The 13,639-nt window shown below is 34.8% G+C and overlaps 1 non-coding gene across 1 annotated transcript; it reads right to left on the bottom strand.

Moving 5' to 3' along the window:
* Window positions 1–13,225: 13,225 nt before the first annotated feature.
* LOC145629766 (small nucleolar RNA R71) lies at window positions 13,226–13,332 on the bottom strand. Its single transcript, XR_014111914.1, has one exon. It is a non-coding gene; the product is annotated as a small nucleolar RNA R71 (small nucleolar RNA).
* Between the last annotated feature and the right edge of the window lie 307 nt (window positions 13,333–13,639).

Raw genomic sequence — 13,639 nt, 5'->3', positions numbered from 1 at the left:
TCTTCCTCATTCATTCAGCAACTACTTTCTCTCTGTTCTTTCTTCCTCAACTTGCCATTTTCTCTCTCTTCGACCTGTGATTTTCGCTCTCTTCTACCAGAGATTATCTCTTGTGTTTCAGTTGCGAAGTTGTTATTTGCTAATTTCAGGTTTGTTTACTTAATTTTTTGATATATTTGTTAGTTTTAGTTGTTCTTATTCTTCGATTTTTAGGTTTTTCTTTATTTGGTTTTCATTTTTTATTGTGTTTTATTCTGTAATGGTGAAGAAGAGAAGTATAAAGAAGTATTCTGATACTGAAAAAGGTGTGTGTTTTTTAAGTTTTTCATCATTTTTCAAAAATTTCAATTCAATTTACACCTATAAATGTGTTGTTATATGTCGAATTACTAGTGCATATTATTTTTAGAGTTTCCACTTGTTTTTTTTTTTTATGCAGATTATGATAATTGGAATTGATTTTTGAAGTTAATATGTTTAAGTTTGCTTTAATTTTTTGTTCATTGTATTTAATTTGTTAAAAATTGGTTAAATATGTGTTGTTACATGTTAAACAAATTTTGCATTTAATTTTTTTAGAATTTGCTCTTCAATTTTTTGTTTTTGTTTTTTTTTTTTTTTTATTTAAAAAGGAGATTATGATAATTTGTATTGATAATTGTATTTACTTGCTTATAAATTGCTTATTATTTTTCAGAAGTTGCTCTTCGTTATTTTTTGCTTAGGTTTTAGACAGAGCATGCTAATTGGAATTGATCTTTGTTTTAGTTAGATTATGAGAATAGGCAGTATGTCATTATGTTTAAAAATCAAATAAAAGTAAAGGGGAGTAATACTATGTGACATATATGTCACTTATATGCATAACAAGGGTCACTTTATGAAGTTAAAAGGGTAACTTAATTATATGCAAACAAAGGGGATTTTAAAGGGCCACTTTATGCAGTTTAAAAGGTCACTTTTTGCAATTAAAAGGGTCACTTTTTGTAGATAAAAGGGTCACTTTTTTCGGTTAAAAGGGTCAATTTTTTTATATTAGAGTTTGCCTAGGGTAACTTATGAATTAGTAATTTGTGGTAATTTATGAATTGTTAATTTGTAGTAATTTCTTTATACTAATCAGATATATGTAGTTCTATAGGTGGATACTGCTATAATATGCCTTCAATGGGAAAACAATGCCTAAAAAGTCTGTTAAAGCCAAAATAGTTCCTAAGAAGTCCAAAACAATGCCAGAAGAGTCTCCTAAGGGTAAAATAGTACCTAAGAAGGCAAAAACAGTGCCCGAAGAATTTGCTAAGGTCAAAATAGTACGTAAGAATGTCAAAACAGCATTTGATGTAAAGAAGTGAAAGAGGAGTCCTCAATTGGAATTGGATTTTGATTCTGATATTGATACTTCAATGTAAGAGAACTTGTTTTCAGTGATTCTTGATTTGCATTTGTTTATTATATTGTTTTATTTATTCATTGTTTTTTGTTTATTTTTAATTATATAGGATCCAAAGACCTTTGATTACAAGGTATAGACAGTATACCTTGGAAAGTTTGGTGCAGAGCTTTAGTGTTAAACAAAAACAAGTTGTTAAAGAAGTTGGTTTTGGTGGTTTATTACATTTAAAATTGAAAACTCTCTATCGTAAAATGCTACTTTGGCTTGTTAAAAACTTTAATGGTGGTAGCTGCATGTTTAGCATTGTTAGTGGTAAAGAATTTTTTGTTACTAGGAGTTATGTGTTTTGTTTAGAATAAAAAAAACCCTCGCTATGTGGACTAATGCCACAACGACATGTGTCCCTAAGCTCAGCTCTCAATGAGTCAATTAGAGCATGACACGTGTCACTCAATGATAGAAGGGTAAAAATGCTCTTTAAGCCCATAACCCTAGAAACCGTAAAACGGTGGAAAGCAAATCTACGTAGGTTAAATAAACTAAAAGTCACATGTCCCAATGCACTATAAATACTGATCATTTACATCAGTTAGGATACAATCAATATCCTAAAGTGCAATTACTCCCAAAATTGTTCTCCCTTCTCTCTACTTTCTCTCTCTAAAAAACTTTTTTCCGGTCACTAACTTGATTGTCGGAGGAGAACCTCTGACGCAAGGAAAATTTAGGTCGTTTTCTACCCATTCCTAGAGCCAAACTAAATTTGTAAACACTCGACCAACCTAATACGAGTATATGGTAAGTCAAAGGTCGAACCTAAAGGAATGAGTAGGTGCAAGCTATAGCCTATGTCAAGCTACTTCAAAGATTGTAGAAGGTTATGGTTGGTAACTAAGGTATCAAGAAACTAGATAAATCCAAAAATTCAATATGCTAAACACTAGGGATATAGGTTCCACATGCAAGCTTAATGATTATGCTAAATTATAGATTACTCAATTGATTCAAACATTACAAAGGACAAACAATAGTTGCAATCAATGGAATCCAAAAGCTATCTCCTATAAGCCAAGATAGGGTTCACTATGAATGGCTAACAAGGATAATCACAATCAAATTCAATCAATTAAAGTAATTCTCAAATCAAGGGTTCATGTCATTGAAATTTGCAATGCAATCTAGATTAATCTTATAGGTTGATCACTTCTAGTCTAATTAATCACATGCACAACTATGTCAATCAATTTAATTGCAACAATTCAATAAATCATTGATCATCAACTAGCAAAAATCATCAATCAAGCATGCTTCCCCTTCTCCCTAGCCACTAATCTACTCACTAATCATGGAGAAATTGGAAGACAAAATAAATCCAATCGAAAAAAATATTCATTTCAAGTTTAATCAAGAAGGAATTCAATCATTCAATAATTTCTCAAACCTAAACTAATTTTCCAATCAAACATTCAAGTATTAAAGGAAATTGCAATAAAAGTAAATTCAAAGGAAAGAAATCTCACAAATCTTCATTGATATGAAGAAGAAATCTAAACTTGATTGAAGCAAAGTTGTAATACAAATCAAAATCCAAGAACTTTTATCTCTGCTTTCTCTCTAGTTTCTCTCTCTAAAAACTAAGCAAATGAAATCATCTAAAAGTTATCTTTTAAAAGGAAATACAAGAGTATATATAGACAAAGAAGAAAAACTGATCGGTTACGCCCTCTCAAAGAAATCCCACGGTCGCGGAAAAATGGGTACGAAACCTATAACAAACTCCACGGGCAATTTGGGAATCCCCCGCGCCCACGGCAATGACACCCGCACCTGCGGCTAAGGGCGCGACAATGACCCTGCTCCTAAATGAACTTCAGGGGTCCGCGGTCTTTCTATGTTGCAGCGGTCTCTCAAAATCATCCGCGCCCGCGGCTAGGCCGCGGCTAGGGCGCGGGGCGCTACTGCCAAAAATCCTCCATTTTGTGCACTTTACCCGCACCCGCAGCCTTCTAGACCTGCGCCCGCGACTTTTAGCAAAAGATGTGCGCCCTTTCCAAGGCCTCTCCAATCTTTCTCCAAGGAGCTTTTTTCTTCCTTTGCTTTGTCTTTATAGCTCTTCTTGATCCCTTTACAAAGCCAACTCCTTAAGTACCTACAAAAGTAAAAAAAAAGGAAAGAAATAGAAGAGAAATAGAGCCAAATAAAAGGAAAACACGAAGAAATCCACATAAAGGAAAGCAAAACACGAAGGAAATAGAGAATCTAAAGGAGAAAAGACAAAAAAAAATAGGGTGAAAACATCCTAAAAGACTACCCTATGAGTGCCATAAATGACACCCATCAACCTTCGACACCGGAGGTTAGTTGTTTTGCAGGTGACCGAGCCGTTCGGGAGTTGCATTGCAGATCTGTCTCCTGCGAGATGTACATACCCTCCATTCGGGTACGTAAAAAAAACCCCAAAATATTTGGCGCCGTCTATGGGGAGACACATCTGTAATGACACTAAACGGTAGTGGATCACCAACTCAAGAAGGAGAGCCGCCTCATTTTTTGAAAGAAATCCATACTTGGTCAAACAAAATAATCCATGTATGGGACACAATCGGCATTAACTCATCAACCTAGTGCAAAAGAGTTAAACAACCAAGTACAAGAGGCGTCATAAGGTCGTATGTCAAGTACAGCAGACGTCATGAGACCATATGTAAATTACAATAGGCCTCATGAGGCTAAAATATCAGAATATCAAAAAGTATCTATATATTTATGTAGATATAAAATCTATACACCATGCAAAAATTTATGTCTAGCAAGCCAAGTGTCTTGCCGTTCTCAAACAGCTAGCCATCTTGCAGACAAACACATAAGCGGCAATAATGCAATTGCAAAGTGGTTTTCTTTGTCAAATTAGCTTGTCCACCCTATACTTTGCATTAAAACTTGGACATTAAAGGCGGCAATCAACTATCAAAATGGAGACCAGCTACTCCACTTGTTTTAATAAGGTTGCCATGGTTGAACAACATGAACGCCTAACATATCCAGTTATACAGAACATCAAAGCCACTCAAATAGTGGAATCTCAAGCCTAATTGGTTGCATGCACTACTATAAAATTGGCCAAAGAGACCCAATATAAAAGACCTGTTATCTACATAACGGGTCTCTTTGATTCAAGAGACCGCTTATTATTAACAACGGGTCTCAAACTTCATTTATTTGAGGGTAAAAATATTCGACAGACCAGTTATCTAAGAAAATCGGTCTCTTGCGTTTTTTTTAAAATTAATTTTTTTTCGATAAAAATAGTTAGAGACTCATTTTCTAAGAAAACTGGTCTCTCTTTATAAAAAAAAAGAAAAAAAATTAAAATAATTTATTGGGAGAGACCTGTTATACCACTTAATAGGCCTCCCTTATTTACAAATTAGAAAATAAATGAAACCCTACTGCTTTACCCCTCTTCATTTCCGCCTCCATCTCTCTCTATCTCCTCCCTTCTTCTTCTTTCTCTCTCTCCTCCCTTCTTCCTCCTCGCCCTTTCTTTCTTCTTTAAGTCTCTAATCTAACAAATCAGAGCACAATTACAACAATTTTGGGGCTTCGGTATTGGAATTTGTCCCAATTTATACCGTATGTTTGAATTTGTTCAATTTAATTTGATTTTTGTTCGAAAAACTCAAATCTCCTCGATTTGGTTTTGTTCAAAAATAATCTATTCGCTTTAATGTGATTTTGTTCAAATACTCGATTTCTTTGATTCGGTTTGAATTTGTTCTCTCTTTTGTTACTATTGAAATTTTGATTTCTCGATTAGACCAAGCATGCAAGGCCACAAAGAAGGTTAGTTCTTGATTTTACTTTTCATGCTATTTCAAGATCTATAATTAACTTTTCGTCCACTTTTTTTTTTTATATATAACATTGTTCATTTTATTCTTCTTTTATGATAGCCAGATCTGATATGTTGATGTGTTTCTTTTATTTTTATTTTCATTTTCAATATCAGATTATAGTTCTGGTATTTTTTTTTTAAATTTATAGTTTTTCCAGCCAATTCATTCTTTAGCTAGTTTTTGAAATTGGTTAAAATTATTTTTATAAATTCTGGTTTTTATTTTTCTTATTGTGTGCTTAATAGTCATTCCATCAAATTTTTAGTTTTCGTCCTTGTAGGCGTCGTTTGAAGTGCGCCTACGTTAAAGCATGTGTGAATATACTTGGCACTCATAGGAAGTGGGAATAGACATATACGATTAGAGACAAGGAAAGTAGGGAGCCGCCAACAAGTTTTAAGGAACTTGTAAACCGTTCATTGAATATAAAAAGCAACCACGATTAAGGGACAACGAAAGGCAACAACAATTGACCCGTGAAGATTGCACCCCATTCATAATCCATGAGCTTACTAACTCCATATGGTTTGGAACCACGAAAGGAGGATCGAGGATGATGGAACGAAGTGAGTCATGGAGTCACATTCGCCCGTATTGGCCTCTACTCGATTCTTATAGTGAAAAGCAATCCTGCGATCTCAAAGGCATGGAAACAAAATATTCAATTTGCTCCAAACTATTATTAGGCTAAATTGGTTTAATATTAATGCAACATATAATTCTAAAATATTTGTGATCACTTGATTAAATAACAAGATTAAAAAGGAACCTAAACCGGTTGTCCAAATTATCCTATTAGGCGTGATTTTCAATTACATATTTTCTTTAACATGCAATATGGTGATCAATAAATAATAATAGAATCAACATTAATATTTGAAGCAATTTAACAATAAATTATTAGTCAAATCAAATCATAATAAACCTAATCATGATACTAGCAACAAGAATAAAAATAAGAGTAATTAAGTAATTAACTACCCACTTTTCGCGTTTCCTTGAATTGTTACATTATGAATAAACTGTTAGTAACATCAATAAAAATAAATCAAATTGAAATTAAATTAAATTAAAAGTAGAGTTGATTTGGTCCAAATCCTCAGTCAATTATATCTTTCACGCCTTGGTTAAAGTACAGAAATTCAGGTATTATATGAACTCCTTGGAGTGCTTAAAAGAAGGAATAGTGAAAGAATGGGAGACTAGTGTTTAGGCTAATGAGGGAGAAGAGAATGATTTGATGATCTAAATTGTTAATGATTGAAAAAGGTGAGATATGAACTCTATTTAATAAGGAAAAAGAGGGTCGAAAAATCAAGAAAAGATAAGAATTCGAATTGGAATAAAACTCTTGCGATAGACAACAGTTTTTGCGGTTTTTGTTTTTATCATATCTTTTGATCAAGAAATCGGAATAAGAAAAATAAGATATGGTTGGAAAGATATTGAAGTCTTATTTTTAACCTAATTAGAATCAGATTAAAATATTTTGTAGAATAAAAGATATGAACGAACTAATGGGACAATGTCAGTTTTGGATAGAGTTTGATATTTCGTTCATATCTTTTCCGTTATAGCTCGGAATTGATATTATAATATATCATTGGAAATATAATTTCAAGGGATATCAAACCATATAAGATTTGGATGAAAACTATGAAGCATGAAAATAATATCTTTCTATCTTTGAACGTCTTTCAATTCGAATAGAATTAGGACTTTCCAAAAGAAAAAAGTTTAATTAATTTCAAACTCTTTAATCTTATCTTATCAAAAAGAATAATTAAGATATTTTAGAAACTTATAGAATATTCCAATTAATCCTAATTGGTTTAGGGTTGGGATTAAATCTTTGGACCCTCCACATGATCGTTGGGTCATAGGTAAGGTGGGCTTAGGTTCGATCTGGACTCGGTTTAATATTTTGGTCATAACTTATTTGTTATAACTCGGATTTGAGCTAATAATATATCGTTGGAAAGCTATTTTCAAGACCCATCAAACTATTAAATCATTGGACCTATATTATGGACCAAAATAAACTAGACTAAACATTTTTTACAAAAAGGACAAAAAAATGAATGATTTAAAGGAACACAAAATGAATTATTTTTGGTTTAAAGGCACGAAAAGAGGAAAATAAGTTATGCTTTGGGGAAATGGGCTAGAAATTCGGTTGGTTTATGAAATGGAAATATGGATTTAAGCACTGCAAGATTAAATACTCAACCCGACCAATAATGGCGATGAAAGGTTGTTCATCATCGGGTTTGGTTTTGGGGAGACATTTTTAGGTGTCTACAGTCCCGTATTTCATTAATATTGATTATTTTCTTTTCAATTTTAAGATCTTTGTTTTTTGTTTTCATATCTTATTTTTTTTGTACTTTCTTGGTTAAGTTTCCATATTTTTCTTTGTTCTTTTGATTTTTTAATATTTTATTATGTTGGTATATGTAATCTGAATTATTTTACTGGAGACTAATTTTGTTTTGGTTTTAATGTGTTTATGTTTGTGGTTACAGGTAAAGACTTTTGCAAGTTATCATCTACAAGGTCTTTGAAGTAGGAAGTTATCATTTACAGAGTTTTGTATTTTTATTTTATTTTTGTGTACTTGATTTTTAATTATATTTGTATTATGTTTGTAATTTTTGAGGTATATGACATTCAATATTTGTGTACTCATTATTTAATAATGTATAAAATAATTAAATTAGTTATATTGATGAATTGTAATTACAAATTTAAAATTTGTATCAAATAAGCTTTTTTTTTTTTAAATCGATATCCGAGAGACCTGTTAAGTTTAATAACCAGTCTCAAAATTCTTATAAAAGAGATTACTTATCTTCCATAGGCGGTCTCACTTTTTCAAAAAAAAGAGTCTGCCTATATTCAATAGGCGGTCTCAGTTTTCTCATTCTAGAGACCGCCTCTAGTCAATCAGTCTCTTTGCCAAAGAGACCGCTTAGCTAGAGACCGCCTCTAAGGGAGTCTCTTTGGATGATTTAGACGGGTCTCTTTGGCCGATTTTGTAGTAGTGATAAGTTTGCTATGGTACGTGAGGTACCATATGGCTAAGCTTTATAAGCTTTTGTTATTATCATATCATTATTATGATTGTATAAATAAGAAAATAATTTTGATTAAAAAAAAAATTATTAGTGATTCGGCCAAATTGGCCAACAACACTTATATAATCCTTTAGTGATGAGCCGACTCATCATTACCTAAGGGCTACCCCCATATTTGTATGTACATGGCAGCTAGAAAAATATTATCTTGTTTTGCTTGATGATTTCTCTCACTTCTTATGGGTTTATCCTAAAGTATAAATCACAAGTCTATGATATCTTCCCACAATTTCGAGCATATGTTAAAACACAATTTGAAAAGGAAATAAAAATATTTCAATGTGACAATGTTTGTGAATTAGACAAATCACCTGTTCATAAATTTTGTGCGAAAAATGGCATGGTTTTTCGTTTCTCTTATCGAAACACTTCTTCTCAAAATGGCAAGGCCGAGATAATTATCTGTACCATCAATAATATGTCTCGTACTATTCCATTCCATGCCTCTCTTCCTCCGTCTTTTTGGGTCTATTCCGTTTGTATGGTTGCCTATATCCTTAATATACATCCCTTAAAAACCATACAAAATAGGTATCCAACCGAAGTCTTATATCGTAGAGTTCTCTCATACGATCACCTCCGTATCTTAGGTTGTCTATGTTACCCAAATATTAGTGTCATTGCGCCTAATAAGCTTGCTCCTAGGTCTAAGCTATGTATTTTCTTGGGTTTTCCATCTAATCATCAGGTGATATTTGTTATGATTTATCATCTAACAAAACAATAATTTCATGGCATGTTACCTTTGTTAAAGACCTTTTTCTTTTCTCCAATCTTCAAACCTTCAAAGACACTAACTACGAATTCTTGGATTCAAACACCTCTGATGATATCATCCCCATGCTCAACCCATCCCATTCCAAAACACACGGCCCAATCACACAAATCCTAGCAGCCCCTCAAACTCCTACCCAACCACACTCCCTACCTCACAATTAGCCCAGTCCGCAGGTGGGCCGAGGCCAAGGTCAGCAGGTCACAACCTACCGGCAGACCCCCCTGTCTTCTCCCCAAATTCCCCTACCGGCCCACCCGTGTCTCCCTATAGCCCAACTATCCAATTCGGCACTCTTCCCTCCAAAACCCCGGTCAAACATACAACTTAAACTCGGCCCATTCCTCAACCATCTCACTCCATGGCCACACGAGCCAAATGTAGGATATTCAAGCCCAATCCCAAATATCACCCAGCTCATGTCACATTTCATGCTATCTCACCATTGCCTAAAAACTCAAAAATTGTCATGAATGATCGTAGTTGGAATGCTGCCATGAATGAGGAATACAATGCTCTTACTAAACAACACACTTGGGATCTTGTTCCAAGACCAAAAAGGGTGAATATTATTCAATGTATGTGGTTTTTTAAACACAAATACAGGGAAAACAGTGAATTAGAGAGACATAAGGCAAGACTTGTTGTGAATGGCAAGTCTCAACAGGTTGGAGTTGATTGTGATGAGACTTTTAGTCCTGTAGTGAAGCCGTCAACGATTTGTACTGTTTTGAGTATTGCTATGGGTAGGGATTGGCCAATTCATTAGTTAGATGTCAAAAATGTGTTTCTTCAAATGGATATCAAAGAGACTGTGTTTATGCATCAACCATCGGGTTTTGTAAATCCAAATGCCGCCTCCTATGATTTTTGGCTCCACAAGTCACTTTATGGTCTTAAATAGGCCCCACGGGCGTGGTATCAACGCTTTGCTAACTATCTTTTGTAGATTGATTTTAATTGCAGAAAAAGGGATAATTCCCTCTTTATTTTGCGACACGGTGCTAATGTTGCATTTTTTTACTCTATGTTGATGATATTGTTCTTACATCTTCTTTTGAAAAACTCAAGATTAATATTATTGCTGTTCTTAAGTCCGAATTCTCCATGACTGACTTGGGGAAATCGATTTATTTTTTGGGGTAATTCTGTAACACGAACAAAGGACTCAATGATCCTTTGTCAGAGTAAGTATGCAGAGGAAATTATTCACATGGAAAAAATGGACAGTTGCAAACCAGTTGTCACACCCGTCCACATTAAGTCAAAACTCGGGGCTCACGATGGTGAGCCAGTGAAGGATCCCTCTCTCAATCTACAAGAGTCTTGCAGGTGCACTACAAATACCTCACCTTTACAAGATCTGATATTGCTTATGCTGTTCAGTAGATCTGTTTATTTATGCATGCTCCAACGGAACCGGACCTTAACGCTCTTAAGCGTATTATCCGATATATCAAAGGCACTTCAGATTATGGTCTACATTAATACCGTTCTGCACCTACGAGACTTCTTTCTTACACAGAGCTCCATGTTAGTAATAACTCATGTAAAATATCATGCTTGAGCATTTTAATTAATGAAGTTGGACAAAATTAGGTGTTCAGCTCACAACATAACTTCAAGAGCAACCAGCATTCCCCCAACCCCGCAATCACAAGAGAAAACTATGCTCTGGGTCGATTTGAGGGAGCAACTCTGCAAACCCAAGCGGCAAATATGCCGACTCAAAATATCAAGCAAAGCATCTTGTGACTATAAGAGACAAGCGGCATTATTACGCATGAGTAGCACAATTAGTTGGCAGTTAAGATCAACTCATGTCAAGCAGGCATAACCGTCTCTTGAAAGCCAAGAGGTCAAGAATTGAGCAAGGCATCCGGCCATGGTGCTGAGTGTCATGCCAAGAGCTTGATATGTCCAATTTATATAGTGTTTTACCCCATCCCATGGTAATAATTAGTAGTGTTTCTGGTTCTTTAGGGCCACTTTTATTACTAATTTGTATTTTCTAGTGTTTAGTTGAGTTTTACAGGAAATTGCACTTTTAGAGCATTTTCCCGGGTTTTCATGGATCAACTACGGAAGCTAGAAGGATACGACCATTCTTGAAGCCCATAATCGGTGAGAGCCGGTGATTAAGGTATGTGATACCGGGGCTATTGGATCAATTAATTAAGACCCGATGAGGAAATCCGGATTGGACCTAGTAATTAAGCCCAATCGAAATCCAAGCCTCGAAGAAGAAGCCGGGCCCGATCGGGCAAGCATACGCCCGATCGGGCGAGCGCACGCAATGCAGCCTCAAGGGAGAAGTCGCGCCCGATCGGGTGAGCGTAGGATCGATCGGGCGCAGCATACCAGCAAGGGGCATAGTAAAACGGCGGGCCCGGTCAGGCGGCCCTTCGCCCGATCAGGCGCGTGTTTTTCTAAGTAGCTGATTAGCTTTGTTTTTGTTTTTGTTTTTGTTTTAGGAGTGTTTAAGTACGAATTATGTACGTAATTTTTTATACCTTCTCTTCGAGATTTTCTCTCTCTACTTAGGATATTTACTCTCTCTTAAATTCTCTCTTAACTTTGTTCTTAATTACTTTCATTAATCTAGATTTCTTTTGGTAACAATTTCTTCTCTTTTAATTTCAGTTATTTTATTTACTTCTTTGATTATGTCTTGCTTTATTTATTTGATTAGTTTAGATATGATGATGCTTGAGTAGTTTTATTTCTAGGGTTTATGGGGATCTAATAAATATTATGAAGGGGTAAATTTGTGATTGTTGATTATCAATGCTTGGTTAATTTCCTATTGATTGATTTAATGCTATGCAATTAGGTTTGGCCAGATTTAATTGTATGAGTTTAGCAATATTAATTAGAGATTCGATAAATGAGAATTGATGTTTAGGCTTAGTTTCAATTGGCAGACTAATTTATAAATGGTTAAGTCGAGATTCGACAGATGAGATTTAATATTGGTAAATTAACTCTGTGATTATAATACGTAGCGAAAGCCCTTTATAATCTGATTAATCAATGCTTGATGATTTCTTATTATGATTTACCCTGGAATATTGTTTATTAGTGAACCTATGCCCTAGGTCTTTTAATATTTAATTTCTCCCTACTTTATTTCCTCCGATCTTATTCTTCGTATTATAGTATTTATTTACAACAATATTGGTTACCTTGATAATTTAGATTATAATAATTAATTAGGAGTAGAAAGACTTGTTTCCCTGTGGATTCAAACCTACTTCCCTATCTGCATTAGTTAGAGGACTTAGGTAATACTTTTGATTAGGGGATACGACTCTACCCTGTCAAAATTTGGCACCGTTGCCGGGGAAACGGTTTTATTTTTATTTTCTGATTTTTTTTTTTTTTTGTAGTCTAGATTATCCCCTTTTGTCTCAAAGAATGTTAGTTCTTTGAGGCAATTCTCATATTTGTCTTTTAGTTCCTTGTTTATGCCCAGGTGTTCCAGATCAGGTTACATCCCATTCGATCCTGAGATCGAGCGCTCATTTCATAGGCAAAGGAAAATCTATAGACAAATTCTGGCGGGTTATAAGGAGGACAACAGTCGAAGAGATCCTCCCTCTGATTCTAGTGACACAGAAATTCCTTCAGATTCAGAATCAGAGATGACGGCCCAGATAAACTCACTGACTACTCGCAGCCGAAGCTCACAGATTTCCCGCACCTTACTCCCACTCCGGCGCTAGATGGAGTTCAGTTTGAGATCAAGCCCCAATTTATCACTATGATAGAGAGGAAGTAATTCAGTGGAGCTAAGGGTGAAGATCCTAATCTTCACATTGCACATTTCTGCTAGTATTGTAACATCATTAGACAAGCCGGGGTCACGCATGACCAAATTAGGGAGATTCTTTTTCCCTTTTCATTATGTGGCAAAGCTAAATTTTGGTTTAATGGTTTGAATAGAACTGCACTTGGTATTACTGACTAGGAAACTCTTGCTTTGAATTTCTATAATAAATATTATCTTGCAGAGAGAACAACGGTATTAAGGAGTGCTATTCAGAACTTCGCTCAAGAGGCCGACGAAACGTTATATGAGGCTTGGGAGAGGTTCAAGGATCTACAGAGAGAATGCCCCCACCACAATCTAACACAATGGAAACTGATCTAAGCATTCTACAATGGACTTGGAAATTCTTCTAGATCAGTTCTTGATTCTGCAGCCAGTGGGAGATTCATAAATTTAAATGTGGACGATGCAGGACAGGTTATCGAAGACATGGCAATTCACAATTCCCAATACGGGAATCCGAGAGGGTTTACAAATAAAGGAAAACATAATGTCGATTCCGTATCCTTTTTGCAAGCTCAATTAACGTCTATTTGTCAAAAATTATATAATCTTACAGCTTCTCCTAACTCTGTAGCTAATGTTTCTGATGTTGCTAACAATGAA

This window comes from Chenopodium album, chromosome 4 (assembly GCF_948465745.1).
Source record: "Chenopodium album chromosome 4, dcCheAlbu1.1, whole genome shotgun sequence".
Taxonomy (NCBI): domain Eukaryota; kingdom Viridiplantae; phylum Streptophyta; class Magnoliopsida; order Caryophyllales; family Amaranthaceae; genus Chenopodium; species Chenopodium album.
This window is presented reverse-complemented; position numbering and strand designations above follow the sequence as displayed.